This window comes from Mytilus californianus, unplaced genomic scaffold (genome assembly GCF_021869535.1).
Source record: "Mytilus californianus isolate M0D057914Y unplaced genomic scaffold, xbMytCali1.0.p SCAF_12, whole genome shotgun sequence".
NCBI classification, from domain to species: domain Eukaryota; kingdom Metazoa; phylum Mollusca; class Bivalvia; order Mytilida; family Mytilidae; genus Mytilus; species Mytilus californianus.
The window spans coordinates 11,618,922-11,626,155 of NW_026262604.1; the positions used below are offsets into that span (position 1 = coordinate 11,618,922).

General features: G+C 28.7%; 1 long non-coding RNA gene across 1 annotated transcript; it reads left to right on the forward strand.

Annotated features, from left to right (window-relative positions):
* Nucleotides 1–4,246: 4,246 nt before the first annotated feature.
* LOC127721382 (uncharacterized) lies at nucleotides 4,247–5,441 on the forward strand. The gene is made up of 3 exons (XR_007991200.1): nucleotides 4,247–4,421; nucleotides 4,814–4,966; nucleotides 5,290–5,441. It is a non-coding gene; the product is annotated as an uncharacterized LOC127721382 (long non-coding RNA).
* Nucleotides 5,442–7,234: the final 1,793 nt, after the last annotated feature.

Here is a 7,234-nt window from a genome sequence, read left to right on the forward strand (position 1 = left end):
AATATACCATGTCTACAATTAAAAATAAAGATTTCAATTTCACATCAATATTTCCTTTGGAAAATATTACAGACAAAAATTAAAAATAAAGTTTTAACTTATTTTTAATATTGTTCATATGGTGTAAAATGCAAAAAAACCTAATATAAAAAAATCTAAAGTACTATCATCTGATCATATAGGCATTCCGTCACCAAAATGCAACAGACTACCTAATGTCTAACTTGCGATGATTACATGTTGTTTCAATTTGAGGATCAGAAATTGGTTACCCTTCATGACTGCATAAGTTCACTCATGAGCTTCTGAGGGATTGATGTTTCTCATTGTTGAGTTTTCTGTGCGTGTTTTTTTGTCTGTTTGTGTTTTGCCTTTTTGTTATGATGTCCATCAATCAATGGTTTCTGATAAAAACCCTTGATATCTTCGTCCTTTTTAATTTTCATGTTGTCATCATATATCTTGATACATTCTTTATTTCTAACAGTTATATTCATTTCCTTGAACTGCTGACTAACCTTTCCTTTTTTATTTTTCAAAATACTTGAAATCAATGTCAAAAATCACTTCTCATTCATTTCCTTTTTTTCAAAATAGGTCATAAATGACTTATCCTAAATCTGATTTGTTGTGTTTACACATAATGCATGATCCATTGTGTCTATGATAATTTGAAACAACTGAACGTTGCCATCTATCAAACCAGACGACTGATTAGATGATTGAATAATCTTTGTTTATTGTGTTTCATACTGTTGAGGAAATTTTTTACAAATATAAGTCATTTACTTATGTTCTGATATTTTTTGAAATACAACGTACCTAGAGTTAAATACATGTGAATTTGTCGACAATATCAGAATCATGAGAATAAGAACTCGTGAAAAAATGTACATATACAGTACAGACAATGTATGTATTCAATGCAATTAATGATCTTATGAAAGACAAACAATGCTTACAACTGACAGATTATTTATTCTCCTTTGCCAACTGAGATGACGAAAATAAACATCATGAATGATATTATTTTACTGACCTAGACTAATACGGTGTAGACTTGCTATTTTTTCCTTATACAGTTCTTCTCCAAAATGCACTAAAGCCTATAATGATAATGATACTCTGTTATATTATAAAAATTTCTTCTTGTGCATAAGTAAAAACCAATTCATCGTTTTCATTTTGCATTATAATCAATATACAAAAATTTTTCAAATGCAACAGCTAAATCAAAAGAAAATCGACAATCAAGTAAAAAAAATTATTAAAATTCTATGTCAAAAATAAATATATGACAACTTCACATAAATCGTCGATTCTATTTAGTCGAATGTGTTGTGCATGTTATTAAAACTAAATTAACAGAAAACATGCAGAATGTTAAAACAAGGTTATTTAATGATAAATAATTGCATTTAAAATAGAAATATACAAATAATTTCATACAGTTATATAATTTTTCAGCGTCCTTGTTTTTCTAAATGAATACCTTTGTAATGAGTTTCAGGATTACTTGGAACTTTTTTTCATCTAAAACTCCGCTACTGCTTTGGAAAATTTCTTGTCTGATTGCATCGATGACTTTTAAATGATCGACATACTCTTTTTGTCCTTCCTCTTCGGTTTTTCTTCTTAAAATGTAAATCATCAGATTTAAATCAAAGTTCCTCGATTCTTCCTCTAAAAATAAAAAAATTGTATTTACAACATGAGTCAATTCAAACTTACATAATAACAAAAGTAAATCTTTTAATCACAACTTTAATTTTTAATCTTAAAAAGCTTTTGGTATTGAATAAAGGTGGTACATCAAAAGTCTGAAATTTTACTTGAATATCTGATTTAATTCTGTACTAAGCACACTACATTGTGATATATATACTAAGAGTGACAATTTTGTAATACATTTTCACGAAGACTATGAAAGCACAAAAAGCAAAACAAGTAGAAATTTTATAATTGGGGAATGTTTTTGTTGACATGGTTTTACTGGAAAAGCCAATATTGTATTGCCTTTACATTGTGGGCATGGTAGATTTATCTGGGAGGACTAATTTTGCTAATCGTAAAACTAAATTGAGCAAAATTCAAATGTACAGAAAAGTTTTCTGCACACTTTTATACACATAAACAACCAGTCCCGCTTAATAGAGCTTTTTTACAATTTGACGAAAGGTACGTACGCTTGACGAATCATACGTAAGACTCGTTTTAGGGATCCTTTATTTTGACATATTTAAATAATCGTCATGGAACTTCGTTGGCGTTTCATCATAATGTTAGCCTATTAAGGATCATTACCCTACATGCAACGAAACTTGTTAAATTAAGACTTTTTCGTGAGATGGCGGATTTTGGGACGTACAATAGGTAAAAATATATAACCACCAGGTGGAAGGAGGTAACTTTACAAAATTTCCTAAATACTGGCTCATCAGACGAAAAAAATACCCCTAAAACAAAAACAAAAATGCTCCAACCCCTTTGCATAATTTAACGTAAGAAATTACCAAAGCAAATGAATTGTCTTCTTCCCTCTCATAAAAAAAACCAAATACTTCCTAAATTCAAATATTTGCAACGTCCAAAATAATAAAATGAAGAAAAAAGATGACCTCCATATTATGTCATATGCCGGTGCTCGTTTAATAAATTGCAGTGAATCGGCGCTTCTCCTTGGTAATACTCATTGTTGCCTTGTGATGTGGCCATACACTGGAGTTAGGCTCTCCTATGTAACCGTTCTTTCAGCGTGTTATTGTGTTTGGTCCTGAACATTCATGAAATATTAGCCACTAGAAGTTGAGTGACCATTAGGCATCTATCTTCCAAACATGTTTACTGTTTAATCGTCATTATGAAATCCACAATATATAAAATGCTAAATTGGAGATTTATTTTCCTGGTATACATTTAGGTGTTCAAATGTGTATGTAAATGACAAAACGACCTTCATGTACTAGTATATAATTAGTTGATCTATAATTATAGCTCAAAGGCAGATTAGGAGTGAGGCGAACCAGAGTACCTCTACTCAACAGACACATTCCTAGCCTCCAATTCTAGATCTTTGCCTTGTTCTGTTATATATAAGTATGCCACACACAGAGAGAAAGACGGTTTAATTTTCCAAAACATCCAAGCTTTTCGTTTTTACTTTGAGTGTAAGGGAACGAGCATTTGAATCATTCTGAATCCAGATTTCCCCCATACCTTATAGTGTTAAAATTTTGTAGAAAAAAAATTGATTGATAGCGTCGAAAAAGACAAAAAAATTTGACTCAGACAAAAAACCATAAACCCAGCTAACACAAAATATTTTCATGATATTATTGACTGGTTGCATATATGTTTATCAGAAATATTTTCACAAAAATATTTTAAAGACATTTTGTTTACATCAGAAATTAGGTGTGAATGATATTTTACTAATAACATTTCATCCCAATGTTTGATTGCAAATATAAAAACATTTTTTGTAAATATTTTTTTATAATAAATAAATAAATATTTTTTGCTGATGTTTTTTAAACGTTTAAAAGACAGTTTTATAAATGAGAACAGTTTCATGTCGAAGAAATATTTCTTTACAATATTAAAACAATATCTGATGGACATTTTTATATTATAATTATAATATATATTTGTAAGATGTGTAAAAGAAATGTTTATAAAACATTTTTGATTAATATCTGCGTTAAGCATAGGTTTGATGTATAATAAAATATCTTTTTGATGTAACATCTAAATAAATTTCTTGTCCTAATTAAAAATATAAGCTGGTAATATCTAATGAATATTTAAATAACTGTCTTAACAAAATATTTTTTCGATTTTATTTAGAAAATATTAGTTGGAGACCCTTTTATAAACATTTTAACATAATATGTCTTCTAGATATTTGTAAGATGTATGACAGAAATGTTTGTCAAATGTTTGTTAGTAATATTTGAGTGAAGCAAGTGTTTGATATGAAAAAGAAATATTTTTTAGATATCACATTAACATGAATGACTCCTCATTTTTATAGTTCCAAAGAGGTTATATGAGATAATCTCCTTGATAATTTCTGGGACTATTATACTAGTCCCAGATAATTTTAACCTTTGAGGAACATTTCAATCGTGTATTATTATAACTTTTTTCGTTCAACTTTAATTGATGAAACATAATAAACAAATATATACAGAGTGATATTTGATACAACCATTCTGTTAATCAAACACATTCTGATAGATTAACCAGATGTTGGACACATTTCAAAGATAGTTGCTATGGTAATTAAGATTATAGAAAATCTAAATGTAATGGGATGGTCATTTTTGAGGTTATTTCCTGTCGTCTATTTGTAACTTCCGAAAGCAGTGAAAACAAAGAAAACTAAAAGAGAAAATCACAGTTCAAAGAGAAAGAAACATGTAAGTTGTTATTTTAAAAAATCGTAATTGATATATGGACTCGACTGAATCTTGCTTTTTTGTGCTCGGCAAAACTTTGGCAAAACAAAATCTGTATTTGAATAGTTTGTAGGAGTAAATATCACAAAAAGTTGAAGACGCTACTTCTTTAAATTATATGTATGCAGTGTTATAATTAAACATTAAGATATCATGGAAAAGTGAAAAAGATATATTTTAAACAAAATGAAATGGCATGTATATCATGTATATGTGAAAAAAGGGGGTAAAATGTGAAAAAAATATCATACGGAAAAAGTCTTCTACAAATTTGCAGACAGATTCGTGTATGAATTACTTGAAGTAGAGTTTCTTTTTAATATACAATTTTACATTCTCATATAAATTTATAGATCTGGCATTTGAGAACTACAGAAGACAAATTAAAGCAGAGTGCAAAAGGAATTTTAATAGTCATTGAAAATATTCTGGCTTCAAAATGCATGGAAATGGAGATGGGACAAAATGCATTCTACCATTTGATAGCCAAGAATGAATAACTTTAAGTAAGTAACATAATAGCCATCCTTTATGCTACATCGGATTAGAAATTCGCAGATATATATGCATAAAATGTTTAATATTACTGTCAATGCTAAGTGTCACTTTGATTTAGATTTGACTTTGTATTTTTCACTTGAATTCTTTATTTAGTTAGAAGGTTTTTTGACATAGTTCTGTTTCCTGAATCTATATCATAATCTAAATAACGACATACCTGTAATCTAATTATTATAATACAATTTTTTTCATAATGTTTGACCTGATATCGGCTTAAAAGCTTAAATCTCAATTGAGTTTAAACATTTATGTATTATTTCTTCTTCAGAAGGCTAACAAGAAGAGGAGGCTCGCAGTAGAAGATACAGACTCTGAATAATTAATAAAATGTTTAAATGCTATTCAGGAAAATTCAATATTCATTGACAGTCGTCCTGTCATATGAATAAGCTATTCTATCAATGCTTTTGTGTGGGCAGTATGCAATGTCATGCTTTGACTGCTCTTAATTGTTTGAAAGAGTTTGAAAAATATCAACCAAAAATTCAAATTTCCACAAGTCGGAGAAAAACAATCGCATTGCAAAACAAAATAAAAAAATAAACAGTCTACATTACACTACATATAATGATAGAACAAGAAACAGGTGCCCTGGAGGAGAGCTGATAAATGTAAGTCTAAATATGCATGATATATCTGCAAGCTGAGAGTTGGCCTCAACATAAAACGTTTTTTGAATATTTATATAATGTTTTTTACAAACATTTAACCAAGATGTTTTAAGAATATTGGGAAGACATCCATAAAACATTGTTGAAATATTTAATTTACATTTTCAAGAGATATTTCTACCTAAACTTGCCTCTGATATTTTAAAAACATTTGGTAGACATCCATAAAACATATTTTAGACATGAAAAGGATATTTTTGGATAACGTTTGATATGTATGTTTTCTGGATATTTTCAATTGACACTGAATGATATCAAAATTATGTTATTTAAATATAAAATCAAAATATTTAAAAAAAATGTTCTTTAAACATTCAGAACAAATATCAGCTGAAAATATGCTATTCACATTAGTACAGCCATACATTTCACGTCAAAACAATATTTCTGAATGATATTTTTGTGACATTTTGCAATATATTTTAAAAATATCAATAAAATGTGTTTGTGCTACCTGGGAACCCACTCCCCCTTTCGAAGTTGAATGGTTTCTACATAACTTTTTGTTTTTCTTCTTTTTTTTTAAACATAATGCTTGTTAATCAGTGTGAACTTTGTAACGTTCATATTAAACTGAATTAGCATTTATATATAGTATTAGTTTCACATTTGTTGCCTGCAATCACAAGAGTCACATTACTTTTTTTCACATTTAACACTAACATTAATAGAAAAACACTTTTCTTTTCTTGATTTATTTCATATTACTTTTTCAAAACATTGTAGCATCCTGGTCTTGCAAATCTCGATGATCCACGTTGACAATTTTCTGAGAAATTTAAAGTAACTTACTTCAATAATTTCATTAAATATTAACCGTGATACTCATGCTTGAACAATTCCCGCGCAAATATGTGTAATCGTGGTTAACATAAGTAACGTATCGGACGTAAGTGTATTTGACACTATTTTTTCTTTATTTTCAGATATTAAAATTGTGTATTATTTGCGATAAGCTTATTTTTGAAAGATGAATTTTATTTATAAAAGAATTCTGTTTTACCAGAGATACAAAGACTCTTAATTGTTATTGTGGAAATGTAATACGTGCTCCCTTTACGTTCGTTCGTACCTTGCGTCAAAATGTAAGAAAGCTCTACTGAAAGACATAGACATGATAGAGTTGCGCACAACTTTGGATTGTTATGTTATATAAATAGAAGAAATAAGAAATTAATGTATCAATAGAAATAACAAAACCTTGCATTCTTCACAAAATAGTGTGAATGTGAAAAGTTTTACCAACTGTAATAAAAAACTCACCTCTTGGGGAAAAAAGTTGTACTTGTTGTTTTCGTGTAAGGTATATGTTTGACTTTTGGCTGATATTTTTATCATTGCCAAAATCCTTACTGCGACGTGTTGCTTGATGTTTGTAAATATCTGTACGGATTTTTTCAAACTCTTTTTCAGGACATAGTTTCTGATATTCATCTTTTATTACAGGACAAACGATTGCTGTAAGTGCATGAACTATAACTAAAAATTTGTTTTCTTCGTCAGTGAGATCCCTAAATTGTCTGCTAAAAAAAAATTACATTA